Here is a 26,794-nt window from a genome sequence, read left to right on the forward strand (position 1 = left end):
TGCACCAGGTGCCTGTCAGCGCACGTTCGTCATCACTATGAGCACAAATATCTGCCTGGGAATTTACAGCGCATGTGTAGCAAAGGGGAAACATTAATTTTTTGTTGAGTTTTACCGGCAGAACTGGAAAAAATAAATCTCTCGGCGGGTAGACCTTGACTCTAGCAATGCCAAAGTATTTTTTAATGAATCCAAAATTGTCATAGATGATGTCTGGATGGCCTACAGGGTATGTTTTAGTTTTGTTTACAAAGGGGTACAGACTGGTGAAATCGTAGTAATGTAAAGTCTCCCCTTCTTCCAGATGGTGATAGAGCTTAATGGCGTTAGTTCGCCCGCCATAAAGCGCATCACGGGGGTCTAAAGGAACGGGGAATTCCATCTGGCGGAGAAATGCTTGAAGGTTAGAATCATTTTCAACCATTTAATTCCACTCATGCTCCCACATCAGTCTTACTGTGTACCCGCAGCACTGTAAGTAACGCTTTTTAGCTAAAAAGGTGTAATATAACTGGCCGTAGGACGTACTTGTGACCTTATTTGTGTCATTTTCATTCATCGTAGCACACGGGACATCCGTGGTAAAAACACCCCTGAAATTCAAAGGCTATGTGCTGGCCGCTAACATAGGCATAACCATCTAGAAAATATTTCCCGACCTGTTTTTCGCCGCCTCTCAAAGCGTGCTGTATGTCGATGTTCTCGTTCTGTGAGGCTCTCCATTAGCTGAGGTATATTCTCTTTTGTGAAAATTCTTCTAGGCTTCAGTTTACATGCTATAAATAAAGATATAGGACTTAGTAGAGGCGTGGTGGTTTTTCTCAGAGCGGTTGTGCAAAAAACACGTTTTTATATGATTGTCACCTTTTCCTTTCCGGCTCCCCGGTCCGCGCTGTTTTTTAGGGGCTCTAGAAACAGGGCTGTTTCTCGGTGTGGGGGTCTGGTACATCAGTTCCTCAACAGGCATCTGATTGTGTTCCGAGGTGATTGGTTCTGGAAACATGTCGACATCTGTAAAGAATTAATATATATATATTTACACGTCTAAATACTTAAATGCTGTATACACACACACACACACACACGCTGTGTCCTGAGTCAAATCCCACACAGCAGCGTCACCTTCATTAGTGTTACGATACTCAGCGCCAGCTGTATCACACTCCAGAGTAGGCACGCTGAAGCTGTTTAAAAAATCATCGGGAATGTTCCTGATAAATTCATCTACATCATCGGGAGTGTTCCTGATAAATTCACCTACATCATCGGGAATGTTCCTGATAAATTCATCTTAAACAAGAAAGAATAAAACAATATAAAGATAATATACAAAACAGCCCTTACTTAGAATGGAACACTAACAGATACATTTATGTAAATCTTGAAACATACCTAATACCGAATCCTCAACTTGGCTGGAAAAAGTCGAAAAATTTTGGGATTCCATCTAAAATAAATTATCTGTGTAAATTTTTTGTGCAATCTATATTAACCACACACCACCACTCGTCAAACTCATTTATATACTCCAACAAATAAAACTGTGCCCCGTGTATAAATATGTTTATACTAAGCAAATCATGGGTAATACGGATAAGTCTTTCTATTTTAATTATGTACCACAAATATGGTTTATGCAGTAAAACTATATTATACAGCGCAACTAAATATGCAGCTACTGTATAAATATGACTATAAATATGTCTATGTTAAACAAAACATAGGTAGTAAGTAAGCGCTGAATACGCTAGTTAGGCTGTATTAACAGCTATTAACTACTGTATTACACAAATTATGCCATAATAGCTGCCTGCGGATAAGTCTTTCTATATTAATTATGTACCACAAATATGGATTATGCAGTAAAACTATATTATACAGCGCAACTAAATATGCAGCTACTGTATAAATATGACTATAAATATGTCTATGTTAAACAAAACATAGGTAGTAAGTAAGCGCTGAATACGCTAGTTAGGTTGTATTAACAGCTATTAACTGCTGTATTACACACATTATGCCATAATAGCTGCCCGCGGATAAGTCTTTATATATTAATTATGTACCACAAATATGGTTTATGCAGTAAAACTATATTATACAGCGCAACTAAATATGCAGCTAGCTTTCAGTATAACACTAACTTATTAAACAAATAACATCCTTAATTGTGGTTTTAGAGATGCATAGTTAAATATAATTAAGCGTTTGTGAATAATAAGACAACTGTCTTATATACTTACATTTAGAATGGCTCTGCTGTTAGTCTTGTCTGGCTTCTGGTGGATGTCTGCTGTACTGCAGTGGTACAGCCAGCTGTATTTATCCCGAGTGTCAGAAAACAAGCCAGCTGTTAACACCCAGAAACACACCCAGTTACGCCCCTGCCACACGCCTTCTGTTAACACCCAGAACACGCCCATACATGCAATTATTGCATGTATTAACTCACGCATGATATAGCCGGATTAAAACCGGAAATTTTATACAGCTGAATTTCTGAAAGAAGCAGGCTGCTGATTAACGAGACACAATCATTTTAATCAATCATGACGTCTAAATCGTATGATGACATATTAGAAAAACAATATTTTACAACCATGGCTCCCGGATCGTTCTGTGGAATTGACAAATTATTTAGAGCGACGAGAGAGCGCGGAATAATGAAATCTGATGTGATTGCTTGGCTGAATAAGCAAGACGCCTACACGCTACACAAGCCTGCTAGAAAACGCTTTTTGACAAATAAAATTTACGTCTCGGACATTGATGCGCAGTGGCAGGCGGATCTCGTAAGTTTAATTGACTATCCAAGGGAAAATGATAATGTCAAATACATCCTGACGGTGATTGATGTTCTATCGAGATACGCATGGTGCGTGGCCTTGTCAAACAAGACCGGCGCTAGTGTCGCCAGATCGTTCGAATTAATATTTCAAAATGATAAGCGCATACCGAAGAAACTGCAGACGGATCGCGGCAAAGAATTTATAAATTCACCACTCAAGCAACTATGTAACATGCTTAATATTCATCACTTTTTTACAAACAATGATGTAAAAGCTGCTATGGTCGAGCGTTTTAATCGCACATTAAAAACCCGTATGTGGCGCTATCTTACGCAGCATAATACCTTTAGGTATATTGATATTTTACCAGATTTGCTGCATAGCTACAACCATACGTACCACTCAACGATCCGCTGTAGTCCTGCGTCTGTGTCAGAGAGAAACGTGATGCAAATCTGGCGCAATATTTACAGTTCTACTATTACTAATAAACCGATTAAACCGTCTTTAAAGGTTGGTGATCATATCAGAATATCGCGCTATCAGGGGCCCTTCTGTAAGGGCTATGAGAAAACGTACAGCGAAGGAGATTTTTTTAATTACCGCCATCTCCAATAAATTTCATAAACCCCTTTATAAAATCAGTGATTTAGCCGGCGAGGCTGTAGAGGGGTCATTTTATAAGGAAGAGCTGCAAAAAATACCTATGGATGAGAATCGTGTCTACAGAGTAAAAAAGATTTTGAGAAAAAAACGTGTCAGGAGTGTGAGTCACTGCTTTGTCAAATGGCTGGGCTACCCCGAAAAATTCAATAGTTGGATCCCGGCCTCGGAGTTGACAGATATATAACCATGGAAGCGGGTTCGTTTTACGTCACATTACCCAGTAATTCTTCAATTAAAATCTACCCCGATAACACCATATCGGACTACAATACCAAGTTGGCGAGGGCCGTTCATCTTTCAGCAGATTATGAGGTGGCGTTAACGGAAATACAGTACCCCCATACGTGGAACATGTTTGATGCTTTTGAAGGGAGCTTCTACGTGGCTAAACACGATGAGCCGTTAGTACAGTATCACATAAAATCAGGATTTTACTCGACCATTCCTAAGCTAGTTGGCGCGGTCAATGCCCGAATAGAAGCACTGTATTTATCCACGCCTGCCTACAGAATACGGTATGATAAGCTACGCCGAGAGGTGATCCTGCCCGACCCAGCCCCTATACAGTTTGCTCTGGGTACTAAGCTAAAATTTATTTTCAACCTGCAGACCGTCGATGACTCCCCCGTTGCTTTAATGCCATGGAATTGCCGCTTTTACCCCGATTCAAAGGCTGGTTTTTATTCGCTTTTTGTATACACTGATATAATTCAACATCAGTTTGTAGGGGACAGTTACGTTCAACTGTTACGAACCGTAGAAGTTAGCGGCGATGATAATGATATTGTCACGGTGCGCTACTCACGGCCCGATTACATACCGCTGTGCAAGCAACACTTTGACTCCATAAACATTACAGTCATGTCGGACCAGGGTACGCCGGTTAAATTCAGATACGGCAAGTGTATAGTGCGATTACGTTTTAGACCTCGACAGCATTGACACGATAAAATGGTGTCTCAAAGGGTGTATGGAGATCCTGCTGTTTATGCCCGCTATTATACTGCCCAGTCGGGGCACGGGCTAGAGGGGTTCCGTGGGAGCGAGTACATGTATGGTTCTGGCCTGGCCGGGATATTTAAAGGCTTATTTCGGCGCGCCGTGCCGCTTTTCAGAAAAGGCTTAGAATTGGTAAAACCACACGTTAGGACGGCTGCCCGGAACATCGCGGCAGACGCCGTCACATCAGCATCGACGGCCCTTATGAAAAGGATAAATACACCAACCCAGCAAGACGGCTCTGGGATAATCTATGTCGCTAAAAAAGCACAAAAAAGAAAGAGGCGTGTTTGCCCGCCTTTACCGCCGATGCTCATGAATAAAACTACATCCAAGAGACGCACCCGTCAGAAACGAGTAAGACGCTCTGCGGACGACATCTTCTAATCAGCTATCATGGCTTTCCTGCATGACGCTTCTGTAGAGTGCGCAAAATCTGAATTGGATATTTTTGCCGTACCACCGACCCAAACAAGTATAGAGAAATCTCTATTTGTAGAAGTACAGCCGGATGCGGCTCTGTCAGACAATGGCCCGTTGGAATTTTACATATCTGGTAGCGGCGATTATTGTTATGATCTGAACAACACGCTGCTGTACATAAGCTGTCGCATCGTGAAGCAGGATAATACGGCCATCGCCGATGGTGCGCGTTTGGCGCTCATAAACTACCCTCTAGCCACTCTTTTTAACCAGGTCGATATTACTCTGGGAGACCGGCTTATCTCACAATCGGACAATCTCTACAGCTATAGAGCGTACATAGAGACCCTTTTAAATTACAGTTCACAGACGCTGGCATCACAATTTACAGCCGGTTTGTTCTATAAAGAAACTGCGGGGCATCATAATGACAGGCGCCTGGATGGCGCAAATGCGGGATTTATCAAAAGAGCCAGTGCCGCTTCTCGCTCAAAACCCATCGACCTTTTGGGGCCCATTTTTGGGGATATATTTAACCAGCCAAAGTTAATATTGAATGGCCTTGACCTTAAGGTTAAGCTGTCAAGAAATAAGGATACTTTCTGCCTCATGTCCGCAGAAGCCGAGCCGCTGAAGGTGCAAATCTCGCAGGCGGCTCTCTATGTGAAAAGAGTGCAGGTATCTCCGGCTGTCCGAATCGGCCACAGCCAGGCCCTCCTATCCGCAACAGCCAAGTACGCTGTTGACCGAACATGCCTGAAAGTGTACAGCATCGCCGCAGGGACACGGATCACGAACCACAAGAACCTCTTCCTAGGACAGATACCAAAAACTGTTATATTGGGGTTTGTAGATAATGAGGCCTTCAGCGGTTCTTATACAAAAAACCCACTGGACTTTCACCACTACCACGTCAACCACGCGGCATTATATCTGGATGGTCAGCAGATACCCGCGAGATCTTATAATCCTAATTTTAATGATGATTTAGCCATCAGAGAGTATTGTTGTGAGTTCTGTTGTCGGGCTCCCTCCTGTGGTCATGAATGGTACTTCGGCTGGTTCTGTCCATGGACTTTCTCTGGTGGCTGTGGGTGTTTCTGAGTTTCCTTCCTCAGGTGACGAGGTTAATTCGTTAGCTGGCTGCTCTATTTAACTCCACTTAGATTTTTGCTCCAGGCCACCTGTCAATGTTCCAGTATTGGTCTAGTTCACTCCTGGATTGTTCTTGTGACCTGTCTTCCCAGTAGAAGCTAAGTGACTGCTTGTTTTTCTCTGGTTTGCTATTTTTCTGTCCAGCTTGCTATTTCTATTGTTCTTGCTTGCTGGAAGCTCTGGGACGCAGAGGGAGCGCCTCCGCACCGTGAGTCAGTGCGGAGGGTCTTTTTGCGCCCTCTGCGTGGTCTTTTTGTAGGTTTTTGTGCTGACCACAAAGTAACCTTTCCTATCCTCGGTCTGTTCAGTAAGTCGGGCCTCACTTTGCTAAATCTATTTAATCTCTGTGTTTGTATTTTCATCTTTACTCACAGTCATTATATGTGGGGGGCTGCCTTTTCCTTTGGGGAATTTCTCTGAGGCAAGGTAGGCTTTATTTTTCTATCTTCTGGGCTAGCTAGTTTCTTAGGCTGTGCCGAGTTGCATAGGGAGCGTTAGGCGCAATCCACGGCTATTTCTAGTGTGGTTGATAGGATTAGGGATTGCGGTCAGCAGAGTTCCCACGTCCCAGAACTCGTCCTATATTATCAGTAACTATCAGGTCCTTCCGTGTGCTCTTATCCACCAGGTCCATTATTGTCCTGACCACCAGGTCATAACAGTACAGGTGGCCCAAAGTACTAATGCATCTCAATAAGAGAAGTTCTGAGACCATTTTTTTTTCTATGTAGTGTGTTTTGTCTCTCTTTTCCCCTTTACATCTGGGTGGTTCAGAACACAGGTGTAGACATGGACATTCAAGGTCTGTCCTCTTTGATGGATAATCTCACTATAAGTGTACAAAACATTCAAGATTTTGTGGTTCAGAATCCGATGTCAGAGCCTAGGATTCCAATTCCTGATTTGTTTTTTGGTGATAGAGCTCAGTTCTTGAATTTCAAAAATAATTGTAAATTGTTTCTCGCCTTGAAACCTCGCACCTCAGGTGACTCTGTTCAACAAGTAAAGATCATTATTTCTTTGTTACGCGGTGACCCTCAAGACTGGGCATTTTCCCTTGCGCCAGGAGATCCGGCATTGCGTGATGTTGATGCGTTTTTCCTGGCGCTTGGATTGCTTTATGACGAACCTAATTCAGTGGATCAGGCAGAGAAAATCTTGCTGGCTCTGTGTCAGGGTCAGGATGAAGCGGAGATATATTGTCAGAAGTTTAGAAAGTGGTCTGTGCTCACTCAGTGGAATGAATGTGCCCTGGCAGCAATCTTCAGAAAGGGTCTCTCTGAAGCCCTTAAGGATGTCATGGTGGGATTTCCCATGCCTGCTGGTCTGAATGAGTCTATGTCTTTGGCCATTCAGATCGATCGACGCTTGCGTGAGCGTAAAGCTGTGCACCATTTGGCGGTACTATCTGAGCATGGACCTGAGCCTATGCAATGTGATAGGACTTTAACCAGAGCTGAACGGCAAGAACACAGACTCAGGTCCATGGGCTATGTTTTTACTGTGGTGATGCCACTCATGCTATCTCCAATTGTCCTAAGCGCACTAAGCGGTTCGCTAGGTCTGACACCATTGGTACTGTACAGTCTAAATTTCTATTTGTTCTTTGTTCTGATTTGTTCTTTGTCATCCTATTCTGTTATGGCATTTGTGGATTCAGGCGCTGCCCTGAATTTGATGGACTTGGAGTATGCTAGGCGCTGTGGTTTTTTCTTGGAGCCCTTGCAGTATCCTATTCCATTGAGAGGAATTGATGCTACGCCTTTGGCCAAGAATAAGCCTCAGTACTGGACCCAATTGACCATGTGCATGGCTCCTGCACATCAGGAGGATATCCGCTTTCTGGTGTTGCATAATCTGCAAGATGTGGTCGTTTTGGGGTTGCCATGGCTACAGGTTCATAAACCAGTATTGGACTGGAAATCTATGTCCGTGTCCAGCTGGGGTTCCCAGGGGGTACATGGTGATGTTCCATTTTTGTCTATTTCGTCTTCCACTCCTTCTGAAGTTCCAGAGTTTTTGTCGGATTATCGGGATGTATTTGATGAGCCCAAAGCCAGTGCCCTACCTCCTCATAGGGATTGCGATTGTGCAATTAATTTGATTCCTGGTAGTAAGTTTCCTAAGGGCCGATTGTTCAATTTATCTGTGCCAGAACATGCCGCTATGCGGAGTTATATAAAGGAATCCTTGGAGAAGGGTCATATTCGCCCGTCGTCGTCACCATTGGGAGCAGGGTTCTTTTTTGTGGCCAAGAAGGATGGTTCTTTGAGACCTTGTATTGATTACCGCCTTCTCAATAAAATTACAGTCAAATTTCAGTATCCTTTGCCGTTGCTGTCTGATTTGTTTGCTCGTATTAAGGGGGCTAGTTGGTTCACCAAGATAGATCTTCGAGGGGCGTATAATCTTGTGCGTATTAAACAAGGCGATGAATGGAAAACAGCATTTAATACGCCCGAGGGCCATTTTGAGTACCTGGTTATGCCATTCGGGCTTTCCAATGCTCCATCAGTATTTCAGTCCTTTATGCATGACATCTTCCGAGAGTACCTGGATAAATTCCTGATTGTATATTTGGATGACATTTTGGTCTTTTCGGATGATTGGGAGTCTCATGTGAAGCAGGTCAGAATGGTGTTCCAGGTCCTTCGTGCTTCCTTCCTTCCTTCCTTGTTTGTGAAGGGGTCAAAGTGTCTCTTTGGAGTTCAGAAGGTTTCATTTTTGGGTTTCATTTTTTCCCCTTCTACTATCGAGATGGACCCTGTTAAAGTCCAAGCCATTTACGATTGGACTCAGCCGACATCTGTGAAGAGCCTGCAAAAGTTCCTGGGCTTTGCTAATTTTTATCGGCGCTTCATTGCTAATTTTTCTAGTGTTGCTAAACCGTTGACTAATTTGACCAAGAAGGGTGCTGATGTGGTCAATTGGTCTTCTGCAGCTGTGGAGGCTTTTCAGGAGTTGAAGCGTCGTTTTTCTTCTGCCCCTGTGCTGTGCCAGCCAGATGTTTCGCTCCCGTTTCAGGTTGAGGTTGATGCTTCTGAGATTGGAGCTGGGGCTGTTTTGTCGCAAAGAAGTTCTGATGGCTCGGTGATGAAGCCATGTGCTTTCTTTTCTAGAAAGTTTTCGCCTGCTGAGCGCAATTATGATGTTGGTAATGGAGAGTTGTTGGTCATGAAGTGGGCATTCAAGGAGTGGCGTCATTGGCTAGAAGGAGCCAAACATCGCGTGGTGGTCTTGACAGATCACAAGAATTTGACTTATCTTGAGTCTGCCAAATGGTTGAATCCGAGACAGGCTCGATGGTCGTTATTTTTCTACCGTTTTGATTTTGTGGTTTCGTACCTTCCGGGCTCTAAGAATGTGAAGGCTGATGCCCTGTCAAGGAGTTTTGTGCCTGACTCTCCGGGTGTTCCTGAGCCGGCGGGTATTCTCAAAGAGGGGGTAATTTTGTCTGCCATCTCCCCTGATTTGCGGCGGGTGCTGCAAAAATTTCAGGCTGATAGACCTGACCGTTGCCCAGCAGAGAAACTGTTTGTCCCTGATAGATGGACTAGTAGAGTTATCTCTGAGATTCATTGTTCAGTGTTGGCTGGGCATCCTGGAATCTTTGGTACCAGAGATTTGGTGGCTAGATCCTTTTGGTGGCCGTCTTTGTCACGGGATGTGCGTTCTTTTGTGCAGTCCTGTGGGACTTGTGCTCGGGCTAAGCCCTGCTGTTCTCGTGCCAGTGGGTTGCTTTTGCCCTTGCCGGTCCCGAAGAGGCCCTGGACGCATATTTCTATGGATTTTATTTCGGATCTCCCCGTCTCTCAAAAGATGTCGGTCATTTGGGTGGTTGTGATCGCTTTTCTAAGATGGTCCATTTGGTACCCTTGTCTAAATTGCCTTCCTCCTCTGATTTGGTGCCACTATTTTTCCAGCATGTGGTTCGTTTACATGGTATCCCGGAGAACATCGTTTCTGACAGAGGTTCCCAGTTTGTTTCAAGGTTTTGGCGATCTTTTTGTGCTAGGATGGGCATTGATTTGTCTTTTTCCTCGGCTTTCCATCCTCAGACAAATGGCCAAACCGAACGAACTAATCAGACTTTGGAAACATATCTGAGATGCTTTGTTTCTGCTGATCAGGATGATTGGGTGTCCTTTTTCCCGTTGGCTGAGTTCACCCTTAATAATCGGGCCAGCTCGGCTACTTTGGTTTCGCCGTTTTTCTGCAATTCTGGTTTCCATCCGCGTTTCTCTTCAGGGCAGGTTGAGTCTTCGGACTGTCCTGGTGTAGATACTGTGGTGGATAGGTTGCAGCAGATTTGGACTCATGTGGTGGACAATTTGACATTGTCCCAGGAGAAGGCTCAACGTTTCGCTAACCGCCGGCGTTGTGTGGGTCCCCGACTTCGTGTTGGGGATTTGGTTTGGTTGTCGTCTCGTTATGTTCCTATGAAGGTTTCCTCTCCTAAGTTTAAGCCTCGTTTCATTGGTCCGTATAAGATTTCTGAGGTTATCATAGGGAGCGTTAGGCGCAATCCACGGCTATTTCTAGTGTGTTTGATAGGATTAGGGATTGCGGTCAGCAGAGTTCCCACGTCCCAGAGCTCGTCCTATATTATCAGTAACTATCAGGTCCTTCCGTGTGCTCTTATCCACCAGGTCCATTATTGTCCTGACCACCAGGTCATAACAGAGTATATGGCGCTTGCCCATGTATCGGGCAAGCAAAAGGCTGATTGTGCCATGGCGATAGATCGTGAAGAATTTATGGCTGGATTCACGCTATTTGCTTTTGATTTATCGCCTGATCAAGAGCCTGGAGGCCATTTCTCGCTCATTAAAACAGGTAACCTGCGTGCTGAAGTCCGCTTTGCACTAACGACACCCCACACGATAAATATGATTGTTTTTGCAGTCAACCACACCATTCTGGAAATTAATAACAGGCGAGAGATCTTGTACGATTTTAATTAAGTAGCGATGGACAGTATGCAGCTTACAGCGGTAGTACGGGACGATAATTATACAGACCGCATATTCGCCGGTGTGTTTCCGTGTGATTTGCTCCCGGAAGAAAGAGTGACTCAGAGACCCGTGGCATATATTGTGAATACAGACCCGGCGAATCAAGCTGGACGCCACTGGATATTAATCGTACTCTGCGATGATAAGACGGGCATATTTTTTGATAGTTACGGCTTCCGTGCGGACAATATTATCTTTCCACGCGATTTTGTGACATTCCTGAACAAGAATTGTAACTCTTATTGTTATCAGAACGCGCAAATCCAGGATTTGCATAGCCGCGTATGCGGCCATTACTGCATATATGTATTACACCATTTAGCGCGAGGCTTTCCATTTAAGAAGGTTTTACAACATTTCACGCCTGACTTGCAGAATAATGATCGAATCGTATCAGATTTTGTGACATCAAGATTTTCAGGCTTAACCCTTTGTTCACACCGTCGTTATCAGATTCCGCAGAGATGCAGTTGTCAGCATTATGCTGTTAGCTAACTAAGCTATCATGTATTTTTTTATCTTCCTGCACATATGCTTGTAGCTAATTTGCTGAGTGCGGCTAACTTAAAATGTGTTTCCTCTGAGTGCGGCTAACTTAAAATGTGTTTCCTCTGAGTGTGGCTAACTTAAAATGTGTTTCCTTTTTCCTGTTTGTGTATTTTTTTGTCGGCTGGTCTATGACAGTAAATATTTTAAATTAGTTACAGCTATTAATAAAACCTTTAAACTCATACAATGACTGTCTTTTTTCCTGTTTGTGTAAAAATGACCATCTGTTTTTTGTCGGATGGCCTGTGACAGTTGCACTTGTCAGCATTATGCTGTTAAAGCTAACTAAGCATTGTGTCTGATACATGTTTTAATAAACCCTTTAAACTCATACAATGACTGTCTTTTTTCCTGTTTGTGTAAAATGACCATCTGTTTTTTTGTCGGGGTTGCATGTGACAGTAAATATTTTAAATTAGTTACAGCTAACTTAAAATGTGTTTCCTTTTTCCTGTTTGTGTATTTTTTTTTTTGCCCTTAAAATGTGTTTCCTATGTGACCGGTGTGGCTGTCACATAAAATACATTGCTCTGATAACTGCAGCAAACTCATATCAACTTCATATAAAATGAGAATTTTAGGATATAATTATATAAAACAGCATGGTTTGTTATAAAAACATGAATAAAACACACTGCCCTGATTACAGAATGCAGTATGTAATCGTACAGATCCTAGGATATAATTATAAACAGCTTGGTGTTATCCCAGAATCAAATTAACAATATCAAACATGGTGTGTTATAAAAACATGAATAAAACACAATGCCCTGAGGGGATTATCAAAAGCTAATATAAAACTATCTCAAACTAAACCAAACTATATCAAAAGGGGAAATCAACCAAGGAGGGACAGCTGCCTACCAGCTGTCAGACAGGGGAGGGGAGGGGTTACACACTTTGATACACTTTGATAGGGGCGTGTCCACCTGTCAAATTGAGTTTGACGAAACCACCCGATTATACACTACTGCCCTGGGCGTGCAATAAAAATGCAAGGGGGAAAATTATCTGGGAATTGATTCATGATGCCACCCGTGGTGTTCGGCAAGGGATTGCCGACGCTGCGGTTCAGGTCCACTTTGGCCGATGGTGATCCAGCAGAGATGGTACAGCTCTCCACGGGTAGAGCGGGGCTCCAGGGCAGATATAAAGATAAATTGATGATGGTAACTCTTGTAGTACAGGACAGGTGATGCAGTAAATAATTCTGAGGACACAGCGGGGTGCAGTCTTCACACTTTACTCACAGTTTTATTTTAGGTTACAATCACCTGTCGGGTGCTGTGTCCTCCAGGTCGGTGGTCCAGCCAGCTCTCAGGTAGTTTGGGTGCACTTTTCCGGGACCCCATTCTTGTGTACCTTCCCAGGTCTTCTCTCTCTCTGATGGCTTATACCCTCCTGCCCTGCGCTTTACACACAGTTCACAAGCCAGCAGCCTCAGGTCCTGTCGGGCAATGATCTCTTGGTCCCATTGACCCTAAGTGGCTGCTTTTTTAGTGATTGTGTGTAGATTTGGCTGTCGCACATACAGATACTACAGCCTCCGGTTTGCTAGCTGAGTCCTACAATCTCTGCCCTAGTATGGGGCTGGTCCCCACTGTGACCTGGTCCCTCCACCCGACTATGGTCGGCGTGGATTCAGGCATCACAGGTAGATTCTTTACTTCCCTAGCCCCCAGGACCCCTTCTCTCTGGAGCTCTTCTTACTCCCTTCATTATTCCTCTCTCCTCTTACAGACTCCGCCTCCAGGTCTCCTACCCTTATCTACCTCCTCCACTCACACCCTTCAGCCTAAGATGGGGCCCTACCTAAATAAGGTCCGACCAGATCCCCTGGCCTGGAGTGGTGTGGTGTTGGATGCTAGTGTGCGGGTACCGGGTAGTGCCTCCTTACCAGAGAGTGGGGTACCACACTTCTGGCTGAGGTGCAGTTCCTCTGTGGTGACTGGACCATCAGGGGCCCAACACCTCACACATGCGGATGCTCCCATCCTTCTCTTTAACCAAAACCAAAGGGGCAGGCCAAGGACTATAGCTTTCACTAATCACTCCTACCTGTTTCATCTCCTGCAGCATATCTTTTACCTGTTGGTATTTTGGGGGGAATGGTCTATACTTTTCTTTTCTTGGCAGGTCAGTCCCTGTGGATATGTGATGTTGGCTGGAGCTTATTCTACCAAAGGGGTGTTTGCTCAATACATGACTATACTCTTGTGCTACCCTCAGAACACCATTTTTATCATGCTTACACGTAGTGTCAGGGCAAATGTGCAACTACTGACACCATTGTTTAATGTCCATGCATCATTGACACATCCAGGCGCTAGTTATTCGGCAGCACTGACTGCATCAGTGCACATCCTATATAGCCTGGCTAATATATAATACCTGGGGCAGGCGTTCCTCCTCCTCCCCACAGTTTAATACCTGTACCACGACCTTTCCCATGCATTTAACATTTGTGACGCTGCAAGGATGATGGGCATACTGTACTAATTGAATACACTGTTTTGAGTAGGGTGTCATAATCTCTATCTTATATAACTACAACAGTCCTTCACCATAGGATTGTCTGGCTACCAAGGGGTAGAAAGACAGGGTTTGGTTCTGCGGGTCTTACACCTTCTATCCCTTCACCAGATTTTTCAATCTGCTGACGCTTCATTAGGACTTTGAGGTCCTGCTGCCGGGCTTGTATCTCCCCCATGGGCCTGCATGCAGAGTGTCCCTTACCATATTAGCAATATCATTTAGGCAGTGTTCCATCACATTGGTGCCCAGGGTCACTGCAGGAGCACTTTTTTTTGCATATTGCTGTCCCCATACTAACTGGTTTTACGTTGAATCTTTTAATATTGTATCAATAAAAATTTTCATGTAATTTTATGGCATATAGCCTCCCGTCTATTTTTTTGATTTATGTAACGCTTGGAAGTGCCATAGATTTAGGAATGGTATATACGCTTTACAGTTTATTTGGTAGCATCGGGCCAGGACTTGGCCTCTTGCTGTGCAGCACCAATGAGTTGACTGATTAGAATAGTAATCTTTTGTACCTCCTTCATAGGGTATAGCTGAAAAAATTCTACAGCTTGTGCTTAAATTCTTGCAGAGCGTGGGGCCCACTGCTATACTGCGGCAGCCAGGGGGCACAAGGGATATATGTGTTGGTGAGCGGCAAGATAGAAGCAATGGTATTGTTACAATGGAAACTCGCAGCTCCAGCTCGGGAATCTGCTTTCTCCTTACCTGCGGGTATGTTATTAACATGTGACATGACTATCACATTCTTTTACAGCTAACCCGGGGTTAATACTATTCACTGTTCCATTTTTGCAGTCACTCACTAACCCCTGTGTCACAATTCTGAGTCAGGTCTTCAGATAGATGGCACAGCAGGCCGCAATCTTATTTGTGACACCAGGTTTCTGTCTGGGTCAGCCTCCATCGAGTTGGCACGTAATGGCGGCCAACAGTAACAGTGGTCTCGATGGCCAGGGGATATCCTCAGCAGAATTAAAGGGAGAAGTTGTGGAAGGGATTCAGGATCAGCCCATCTCAATAAGCAATATCCAGACATCAGGTGCAATAGGAAAACACTCGGTTTTACTGGAGCATTTGTTGATGATGATGATTACAGTTCTCCACAGTGAACCAACAGCCCCTCATGGCGTGATGAACCCAGATCTTTTTCGGAAATGTGTAGCAGCAGTGTACTATATGTGCACTAAAACTCCCAGCCTGGACCTTGGCATCCACAGCACCTTAGGCTTAGAGGAAAGTACCTTAGATCTCTTCCCACTGCTGGCAACTGAGGATTTTATCAAGGCATCTCTCCTCTGATCATTAGCTTGCTTTGTCTGGCAGTTGGGCACTTCTTGACCTGCGCAGGACACTATGTCCCATGCGGCTTCACAGATTTAGCTGGAGTCGTGACAGCGAGCACAGCAAAGGCACTGACTAGCCTCCTTGATCTCCAGCATCACTAAATCCCAGGGGTGCAGGGTTGCTTCTCCTTGGCTCAGTATTTCTCCTGTGAGGGATATACTACCCACCAGGTTTCAGAATAGCCATTACCCTAATTACATGTGTGCATTGTCATCATCCAGTCCGGATTTTGTTTTCTGCTATCCTCTCTCTGGACTGGGTTAACCCCCTCTGCCTCGTTTTGGAGCTGGCTGGGCTTTTTCTGTCCTCTGCAGTCTGCTGGCCAGCTTCAGTGATAGTTCATGCTTTCAGGCTAGAGCAGCTGAGCCGTTTACCCTGGTGATCCTTCTGCCTCTTACTTCCCGTATTTGTGTGAGACCGTTTCCTCTCCCTGACTTAGTGTTTGTCTGGTGGTTTTCCTTTTAGTGTATGACTCGGCCTGATCTCTGAACCCCACCTCTTGCTTTTCGTCTCTGATTAGTGATGAGCGAGTGTACTCGTTGCTCGGGTCTTTCCGAGCACGCTCGGGTGATCTCCGAGTATTTGTTAGTGTTCAGAGATTAAGTTTTCATCACCTCAGCTGAATGATTTACAGCTACTACCCAGCCTGAGTACATGTGGGGGTTGCCTGGTTGCCAGGAAATCCTCACATGTAATCAAGCTGTCTAGTAGCTGTAAATCATTCAGCTGCGAGCGATGAAAACTTAATCTCCGAACGCTAACAAATACTCGGAGATCACCGGAGTGTGCTCGGGAAAACCTGAGCAATGAGTATACTCACTATCTCTGATATCTCGTTCCCTGACTGGCTTTGACTTCTGGCTTTTACCCTCACTTTGCCTTAAGTCTCATGTTTTGGATACCGTGCTCCCGTTTGGCTCTGGCTTCTGGCTTGTCTCTGACTTCGTGCTTTGCTGTGACCTCTGGTACTTCTGCTCCTGACAGTTTCTGACTCTGCTCATCTGACCACTCTTTCGTTACTTGTGACACCTGTGCGGCTGCTCAGTGTTGCTATACTAACAGTGTGCAACCTCTCTTCCCTCACCAACACCCCCTGGTGGAGGTTGCACTAAACTGCACTACAGCCGCATCACATGCGTGTATTAAAATGGTTGAAGAGCTAGTTTCTTACATCATCAGAGTTCACAGACATTTGTGATGCTTGAATTTACAGGGCGCCACTAGTAATACAAAATCAGTTAAATCCAAAACAACAATTTTGTCATTGCAATAAAGCCCTCAGTTTAATTTTATATAGACAGTTATTTAAAAATATTTGCCTCCTTTTGTATGAAGATCCAGCTTTATTTTCTATTCTAAAGTCTGGTTGTTCTATAGTAGCTAACAGGTCCACCACCATAGGCAATTTTATTTCTCCAAGTTTATTTTCCACATGGGTACATTGTGAAACATGCTTAACCTGTTCATCCAGAAATTTGTTTTCACCTTCCTGGCCAGGCCAAATTTTAGAATTCTGACCAGTGTTAGTTTAGGTAGTAATGACTCTTGAATTCTTCAATGGATCCCACTGATTGTGAGAATGTTTTCTCGGGACATATTGTTCTTCATGATAGTGGTAATATTAATTTGATATGACTTGCATTTACTCTTGAAAAAAATTAAAATTTGGAGAAATGTTACAATTTTCAAACTTTTAATTTTTACATCCTTAAATCAGACAGATATGTTACACAAAATAGTTCATAAATAACATTTCCCAAATGTCTACTTTACATCAACACAATTTTTGAAACATAATTTTTTTCTGATGAGGAAGTTATAAGGGTTAAAATTTGACCTGTGATTTCTCATTTTTCCAGCAAAATTTACAAAAATATTTTTTTGGGGGCCACACCACATTTGAAGTGACTTTGAGGGGCTTATATGACAGAACATACCTAAAAGGGACACCGTTCTAAAAATTGCATCTCTCAAGGTGTTCAAAACCACATTCAAGAAGTGTATATTAGGTGTTGAGTTCCCGTTGCTGCATAGGGGAATCTCGAACCACCTCCGCTGCGGTCTCCCATTCTTCTCCAGCCGCAGTGGAGCCTGCTCAGCAGAGACATCGGTCCCAGCATCTATCTCAGGCAGATATTGTGTGCTTGGTTACTGCTGCCCTTCCAGGCTCAGCCATGTAACTAGTACTGTTCAGCGGCGAGCAGACGCTCCTGGGACTAAGTCCTGCTTTTCCTCTACTGAGCATGCCCAAGGGACGACCTCTCATTGGAGGTCAGGGGTCACATGCACAGGTCCTGTAGCAGCTCCTATTGGACCACTAGGAAGGTCCTTGAGTGCTACAGCTATAAAAGGTTTGCATGGCTGCACGGCCATGCGCTAGTATAAACTTAATAACGTATGTGTGTAGATGAATGAATGTCGATGGATGAAAGCTCCTTAATCATTCCCATTCCTTGTGTTGTTGACTGCTCGCGAATAGTGGAAGCTATCTAGTGCCCGACAGTGCTACCTGCACACATAGCACACGTTACAGTGCCTTTTGCAGTGCCTGTCTTTATGGCACCATGCGCAATCAGTGCGCTTTCCTGACAGCCTGTCAGTGTAGGGTGGGAATTCCCGCTTTGACTTTGCATCTGACTCGGGGCGTCCTCAGGCGCCGACTCAAAAGCCATTGAGGGTCAGAGCGAGTTCAATCACCAGTTTAGTGGGGGTGATTCATAGGAATCCCACTAGTGTCTTGCAGCGGCACCTTGTGTCTGCTAACAGGGCGCAGTGTATTTTGGCGACTCTGTGAAGCAACAGAGTTCGCTTCCATACACACTGGATGAAGTCTAACCTACGTGTGAGCAAGTGTCCATCCGCCATTACTCAGCAGCAGGTACCATCTCTGCATGGAGGACCCTGGGCTGTGAATGCACCTCATATCTACCTCTTTATTATTTGGTGTGTTCCGCTAGCCCTAACAGTGTATTAACCCTTCAGGTGCTTCACATGAATTAATGGGATGTGGAAGAAAAAAATTAACATTAACTTTTTTCACAAAAATGTTACTTTAGACCCATTTCTTTATTTTTGCAAGGGTAACAGGAAAAAATCGACAGCAATACTTGTTGTGCAATTTCTCCTGAGCATGTCGATACTCCATACATGGGTGAAAACCACTGTTTGGGCACACGGCAGAGCTTGGAAGGGAAGGAGTGTCATTTTTACTTTTTGAATGCAAATTTGCCGGAATAATTAGCTGATGCCATGTCACGTTTGGAGAGCCCCTGATGTGCCTAAGCAGTGGAACCCCCCCCCCACAAGTGACACCATTTTGGAAACCAGACACCTCTTATCTAGATGTGTGCTGAGCACCATGAACCCCCAGGTGCTTCACAAAAGTTTATAAATTTAAGCCATGAAAATAAAAAAATCACATTTTTCACACAAATGTTTTTTTGCCCCAAATTTTGCATTTTCACAAGGGTAGGAGAAATTGCTCCATACAATTTGTTGTCCAATTTCTCCTGAGTCCGTTGATACTCTATATGAGGGGAAAATTACTGTTTGGGCGCACAGCAGGGCTCAGAATGGAAAGAGCGCCATTTGATTTTTTGAATGTAACATTTTCTAACAATGTAACAATTTGCAGATGCCATGTTGTGTTTGGAGAGCCCCTGATGAACGTAAACAGTGGAGATTGCTCACAAGTGACACCATTTTGGAAACCAGACACCTCAGGGATCTTATCTAGATGTGTGGTGAACACCATGAATGCCTAGGTGCTTCACAGAAGTTTATAACGTTGAGCTGTGAAAATAAAAAAAAATTAATTTTTTATACAAAAAATGTTTTTAGCCCCGAATTTTGCAGTTTCACAAGGATAACAGGAAAAATTCCACCATAAAATTTGTTGTGTAATATCTCCTGAGTATGCTAATACCCTCATATATGGGGGAAAACTATTGTTTTGGTGCATGGCACAGCAGAGAAGGCAAGGCACGCCATTTGACTTTTTGATTGTAAAATTTGCTGGAATAATTAGCACACAACATGTTGCATTTGAAGAGCCCCTGATGTGCCTAAACAGTAGACACTGCTCATAAATCACACCATTTCGGAATCTAGACCTTTCAGGGAACTTATCTAGATGTGTGATGATGAGCAACATGAATCCCTAGGTGCTTCAGGGGATTTTATAACGTTGAGCCATTAAAATAAAAAAAAAATCACATTTTTCCCACAAAAAATGTTTTTTAGATCTACATTTTTTATCTTCAAAAGGTTAACAGGTAAAAATGCACCCTAAAATTTGTTATGCAACTTTTCCTGAGCACATCGATGCCCAAAATGTAGAGGAAAACTACTGTTTATGTGCACTGCAGGGCTTGAAATGAAAGGAGCGTCATTTGATTTTTTGAATGCAAAATTTCCTGGAATCATTAGCAGATGCCATGTAGAGTTTGGAGAGCCCCTGATGTGCCTAAAGAGTAGAAACACCCAACAAGTGACTATTTTTGAAACTATACCCCTCAAGGAACTTTTCTAGATGTGTGGTGAGCATCTTGGTGCTTCATAGAAGTTTATAACGTTGAGCGGTGAAAATAAAACAAATCACATTTCCTCACAAAAATGTTTTTAGTCCCAAATTTTTTATTTTCAGAAGGGTAACAGTAAAAAATGGATCCCAATTTGTTGGGCAATTTCACCTGATTACGCAGATACCCCACATGTGGAGGAAAACTTTTGTTTGGGCGCACAGCAGGGCTCAGAAAGATTAGAGTTACATTTTAGAACATGGATTTTGATGGAATTGTCACAACGCTGTTTGTCGGGTGACCCAGGACCAGGGGCTGCTTTCCTGTCCCTAACGCTAGGGGGCACCCTAGCTCGCCCTGTTCCCCAGGTTACGTCTGAAGGTGAAGATGCCAGAGCCACGCACCTTGCCTTATCTCCTGAATCCTACCTCCATCTGTACCCTTACCCCCACCCAGGGAAGAGGGGAGTGACTAACAAATACAATAAAAGGTAAACAGAAATGTTTTTACAAATCTGAAAAATGTAAAAGTTTAAAAAATTCTGAAAGTTAAAAACTAAGAACTAAAAAATACACATATAGTATTTCAACATTTCTAAAAGTCTGATCTATCAAAGCATAAAATGAATTACCTAAATTAAATAAAAACGCCAAAATTACAGTTTTTTCGACTGCAGCAACAGGAGAAAACAAATGCAATGAGATGATCAAAACATGGTATCTACCCCTCAAATGGTGTCAATAAAAATGTTGGCTCAGGATGTGAAACACTTGACTTTACACAGCTTCATAACTCGAAAATGTTAAAAGATACATCTCTCGGAAAATGGCAGCACAAGCAATTTTTTTTTTTTAATTTTCAAATTATTATTCACCACTTAAATAAAAAAAACAACTATACTTTTGGTATTGTATTAATCATACTGACCTGGAGAATCATATTTCTGGGTCATTTTTACTCTATATTGAATAATTTAAATACCCCCTCTCAGAAAAAAAAAATTGCTACACTTGGAATTTTTTTCACATATTCTAGTACATAACATGACAAATGAATGATGTTATTCGATAGTACAACTCATCCCGCAAAAAACAATCTCTTATGCAGCTATGTTGATGGAAAAATAGGATATCTTGTCAGCTCAGCTAGAACACAATTTCATTATTATGTAAATATATTTTTATTTCTAGGCTCATTACGATTTGGCCATAGGAGTGGCATGGCAGTGGCTTAGTAGTTCGAAAGGAAGTGAATCTCTAGATAAGGAAAGACTGTGAGTATTATAATAATTTATAATGACAATGGAAAGACAAATGACTCCTAATATTCGGTAGATTTTTTTTGGGCCTAGAGAAACAATTACAGATCGCCTCTGCATGAATAAAGAACCACAGAATGTGAAACCTTATAAGCATTCTGAATTATTTATTTTAACTGACCCTGATGCAGGACTGATTACAATCATGGGACAAAATTGGGACCTGACCAGGACACATGTTTATCCAGGACACATGCCCAGGACACATGTTTATCCATTAGAATTAAACTTTGAAGGCATCTATTAACTGCTCAAAGGGGTTGTTTGGTCTTAAACTTAAAATAATGCAGTCACTATGTTACTGTAGACTTGTGTGCATTGTGAGAATTCTCTGATGCTCAGATACAAACTGTATTAGACCTACAGGAGGGCCTCGTACACGTTATGTTAAAATTGTCATGCAGTGCTACTCCTAGACTCACATAGGCTATGCACTAAGTGCACAGCTTGCCAAAAATTACAAGCAGATTCATCTATAAACTCTTGAAGGCACCAACTGTGGTGCCTCATTCAAATATTGAGAGCAAAGTGTAGCTGTGGTACTCACACAGTCATATAATGCTCTGCACGCAAAAAAACAAAACCTGCCAGGAATTACAAGTAGGGTCTTCCATACACCCTTGAATGCACGAACTGGGAGTACCTTTTAAAAAAATTTAAGAATGTGTAATTGTGGTACTTCTATATTCACAAAGGATTTGCACATAGTGCAAAGCCAGGAAAATATAAGTAGGGTCATGAAGTCATCCATAGACCCTAGAAGGCAACAACTGGCAGGCCTCATTCAAATATTGATTATTAAAAACACTTTATGTACTGCTGTTATCTTGTGCTGTGGAAAAGTCAGCACTAATCCAGGCTTTGCTCGTTTTTATCAGAGTGAGCCTGTCAGCACTTTCTGTTGACAGGCAAAATCGCCTGTATGTTATGACCCTCCCGGTGGTAAAAAAACAGCTCAGACAAGACACTAGCAGCAGGGCAGCATAACACCTTCAAGGCATAGAGGGACAGCTCAAGCCACGTGTCCAGCTTTAAGACCCAATAGCTGAAGGTCGCAGAGGAATTGCAGAGATGCTGGTTTTGTTGGTTTGGTATTGCTTGATCATCTTTAAAAACTTTTCCCTCCTAGTCAAAAATATCTGGCCATCAGGGCGTGGATGATGGGATGGTGGTAGAAATCAGCACAGGTCTTTGACACTGTACTCATAAACCAAAAAGAAAACAACACTTAATATTTAACTTTTAATATTAATATAGTTAAAAATATGTTCACAATTCTCTAGAAAAAATATAAGTAGCATCTCCCAGGTATTTAGAATAGGGGAATAATATCCAGAGAGTTAGTATTTAAACACAGTGTGGTGTCATAATCCTACACTGGAAGTGATGTGGCGTAGCACTACTGGTATGGTGCTCAAGTAGGGTCCCAAACCAAATATTATGATAAACAAACTTGGCACTCAACTTTTGAACATGTGAAGTAGATTTAATGCAGTCAAATATACAGTACAGAATCCAGATGTTTCGGTCAAACAGTAACCTTCATCAGTGTATCTTCTGCTGTTATGGTGCGGCATATTAATTGAGGGGATTGAGACACCATGTCTCTTTAATGTTACATCCTATAATGCTATAACTGGCTTTGCAGAGTTCAGTGACTGTTTGGATTTTTTTTGAGTAGAGGATGTGATCTTTAAATCAGAGGGGCATCAAATGCCGTGGAGCACCCACCGTATTGCTTTGACAAGTTATATCTTTAAATCAGCCGTGGAGCATCTGCCGTGTTCCTTGTGATAAGTAGTATTGGTTTAGTAGAGTGGAGCCTTGTGCATGGTCTAACGTGATGTCCGCCGCTTTGGTTTACTCTTTGACAGTGTACCCCTGCCTCTGCTGTACCTGGTGTGTGTCTCCTTTGCCTCTTCTCATTGGTTGGGCAAGGAACTTGCCCCCTGCTGCTAGCGTTGGGCGTGGAATGCAGTGAATATTCATCTCTCTTTAGCAGCTGGAACAGGAGTTAGCTGCAGCCGCCGGCTCCTGCCTCCTGTGACCCGCAGCTACGCCGATGCCATTCCCTCACCTCTCCGCCAGAGCAAGATTATACAGCGCACCCCACCATACATCCGGACTATAAGACACCCCCCCACACACACACACTTTCATCCGCATTTTTGGAGGAAAAAAGTACATCTTATAGTCCGAAAAATACAGATACAGAATACAAAATACAAAAATTGAATACAGAAAAGTTTTTTTAATGCTTTTTAGGAGTGTTATATACCACTGAAAAATGTATCCCAGAGCACATAATACTCTATGGATGAGTAATTGATTATACCATTGAAATGTAAAAGAAAGCACATACTATACTATAGATGAGTAATTGAATACAGACACATTTTCAACACTTTTTTGAGTGTTAAATACCACAGAGCATGTAATACTCTATGCACAAGTAATTGATTATAGATACATTTTTGAACGATTTTTGGAGTGTTATACACTACCGAAATGTTACAGAAAGCATGTAATACTCTATGGATATTTAACTGAATGCAGACACATTTTTCATTGCAGTTTTGGAGTGTTATATGCTACCAAAATATACCCCAGAACCGGTAATACTCTATGGATGAGTAATTGATTATAGATAAATTTTTAACGCTTTTTGGAGTGTTATATACTGCCGAAATGAAAAAGAAAGCACATAATACTCTGTAGATTTGTAATTGAATCCAGATAAATTTTTGAACGCTGTTTTGGAGTGTTATATACCACACTAGCTATTGAACCCGTTCTACGCCCGGGTGGTGAGCATTTATATTGGTATATGGTCTCCATCCTGGTATGTGCTGCTCCATCCTGCGTCCCCTGTTGTGAATTCTGTTGTGAATATACTCTCCACACCTTTAGTTAGGTGGTGGAGTTTTTGTATTTTTCTGCTGTGGATATTTTGTAGATTTTGTGCTGACCGCTCAGTATCCTGTACTATACTTCCCTATCTAGGTAGAAGTGGCCTCCTTTGCTAAATCTGTTTTCCGCCTGCGTGTGTCTTTTCCTCTCCTACTCACCGTCATTATTTGTGGGGGGCTGCCTATACTTTGGGGGTCTACTCTGAGGCAAGTCAGTTTTCCTATTTTCCATCTTTAGGGATAATTAGTCCTCCGGCTGTGTCGAGGTGTCTAGGTCTGGATAGGTACACCCCACGGCTACATCTAGTGTCTGTGATAAGTTCAGGGTTAGCGGTCTGTATAGTTACCACTACTCCAGCGAAGGTTTTTTCATGTTGTTCCAAGGCCACCTGATCATAACAGTACAACTGGCCTACAATGAGTTAATTGCATCTCAGAAGAAGGGAGGAAAGGTTTTGAGCCATATTTTTTTCCTCAGCCTGTTTTGTCTTCTCCTCCCTCTTAATCTCTGGGTGGCTGAGGAACCTAGTACTAACATGAATGTTCAGGAATTAGCTTCTCGTGTGGATCAGTTTGCTGCTAGGTTACAGGGTATTTCAGATTATATTGTTCAGACTCCTGCTTTAGAACCTAAGATTCCCACTCCTGATTTATTTTTTGGTGACAGATCCAAATTTTTGAGTTTCAAAAATAACTGTAAACTGTTTTTTGCATTGAGACCCCGACCCTCTGGTGATCCCATTCAGCAGGTTAAAATCATCATATCCCTGCTGCGTGGTGACCCACAGGATTGGGCATTTTCCTTGGAATCTGGCAATCCTGCTTTGCTTAATGTTGATTCTTTCTTTCAAGCATTGGGGTTATTGTATGATGAGCCTAATTCTGTGGATCAAGCTGAGAAGACCTTGTTGGCCCTATCTCAGGGGCAAGAGGCGGCTGAATTGTATTGTCAGAAATTCAGAAAATGGTCTGTGCTGACTAAATGGAATGATGATGCTTTAGCGGCAATTTTCAGAAAGGGTCTTTCTGAATCTGTTAAGGATGTTATGGTGGGGTTTCCCACACCCTCCAATCTGAGTGATTCTATGTCTCTGGCCATTCAGATTGACCGGCGCTTGCGGGAGCGCAGAACTGTGCGTGCTATTGAGCTATCCTCAGAGCAAATTCCTGAACCTATGCAGTGTGATAGGATTCTGTCTAAAACGGAACGACAAGGTTTCAGACGTCTCAATAGGTTGTGTTTTTATTGTGGCGATGCTTCTCATGTCATTTCTGTCTGCCCTAAGCGGACAAAAAGGATCGCCAGTTCATTTACCATCAGTACTGTACAACCTAAATTTCTGTTATCTGTGTCCTTGATCTGCTCATTGTCGTCATTTTCTGTCATGGCGTTTGTGGATTCAGGCGCCACCTTGAATTTGATGGACTTTGACTTTGCTAGGCGTTGTGGTTTTCCCTTGCAGCCATTGCAGAATCCTATTCCTTTAAGAGGCATTGATGCTACACCCTTGGCTAAAAATAAGCCCCAGTTTTGGATACAGGTGACCATGCGCATGGCGCCAGCCCACCAGGAAGATTGTCGATTTCTGGTGTTGCATAATTTGCATGATGCTGTCATGCTGGGTTTCCCGTGGTTGCAGTTACATAATCCTGTTTTGGATTGGAAGTCCATGTCTGTGACTAGTTGGGGTTGTCAGGGGGTTCATAATGATGTTCCTCTGATGTCAATCGCCCCTTCTCCCTCTTCTGAAATTCTGGAGTTTTTGTCTAATTTTCAGGATGTATTCGATGAGCCTAAGTCCAGTTTCCTTCCACCGCATAGGGACTGCGATTGTGCTATTGATTTGATTCCAGGCTGTAAGTTTCCTAAGGGTCGACTTTTCAACCTTTCTGTACCTGAACATACCGCCATGCAGAGTTATATTAAGGAGTCTTTGGAGAAGGGGCATATTCGTCCATCTTCTAACCGTTGGGAGCGGGGTTCTTTTTTGTTGCTAAAAAAGATGGTTCTTTGAGACCATGTATTGATTATCGCCTCTTAAATAAGATCACGGTCAAGTTTCAATACCCCTTGCCTTTGCTTTCTGATTTGTTTGCTAGGATTAAGGGAGCTAGTTGGTTTACTAAGATTGACCTTCGGGGGGCTTATAATCTTGTTCGTATAAAGCAGGGTGATGAATGGAAAACTGCATTTAACACTCCCAAAGGCCATTTTGAATACCTTGTGATGCCATTCGGACTCTCTAATGCTCCATCTGTTTTTCAGTCCTTCATGCATGATATCTTCCGGAGTTATCTTGATAAATTCTTGATCATATATTTGGACGATATTTTGATTTTTTCCGATGATTGGGAGTCTCATGTGCAGCAGGTCAGGATGGTATTTCAGATCCTTCGTGACAATGCCTTGTTTGTGAAAGGGTCTAAGTGTCTTTTTGGGGTCCAGAAGGTTTCCTTTTTGGGCTTTATTTTTTCTCCCTCATCTATAGAGATGGATCCGGTTAAGGTTCAGGCCATTCATGATTGGATTCAGCCCACATCCGTGAAGAGCCTTCAGAAA

At 42.9% G+C, this 26,794-nt stretch overlaps 1 protein-coding gene across 1 annotated transcript in view; it reads left to right on the forward strand.

Moving 5' to 3' along the window:
- Positions 1–21,206: 21,206 nt before the first annotated feature.
- C7H2orf80 (chromosome 7 C2orf80 homolog) overlaps positions 21,207–26,794 on the forward strand; it is a 212,470-nt gene continuing 206,882 nt past the window's right edge. The window contains exon 1 of the mRNA XM_069735385.1: positions 21,207–21,280. The gene's annotated coding sequence lies outside the window, so the exon portion shown is untranslated. The remainder of the gene's footprint in view (positions 21,281–26,794) is intronic.

The sequence above is a fragment of the Ranitomeya imitator genome, chromosome 7 (assembly GCF_032444005.1).
Source record: "Ranitomeya imitator isolate aRanImi1 chromosome 7, aRanImi1.pri, whole genome shotgun sequence".
Classification (NCBI taxonomy): domain Eukaryota; kingdom Metazoa; phylum Chordata; class Amphibia; order Anura; family Dendrobatidae; genus Ranitomeya; species Ranitomeya imitator.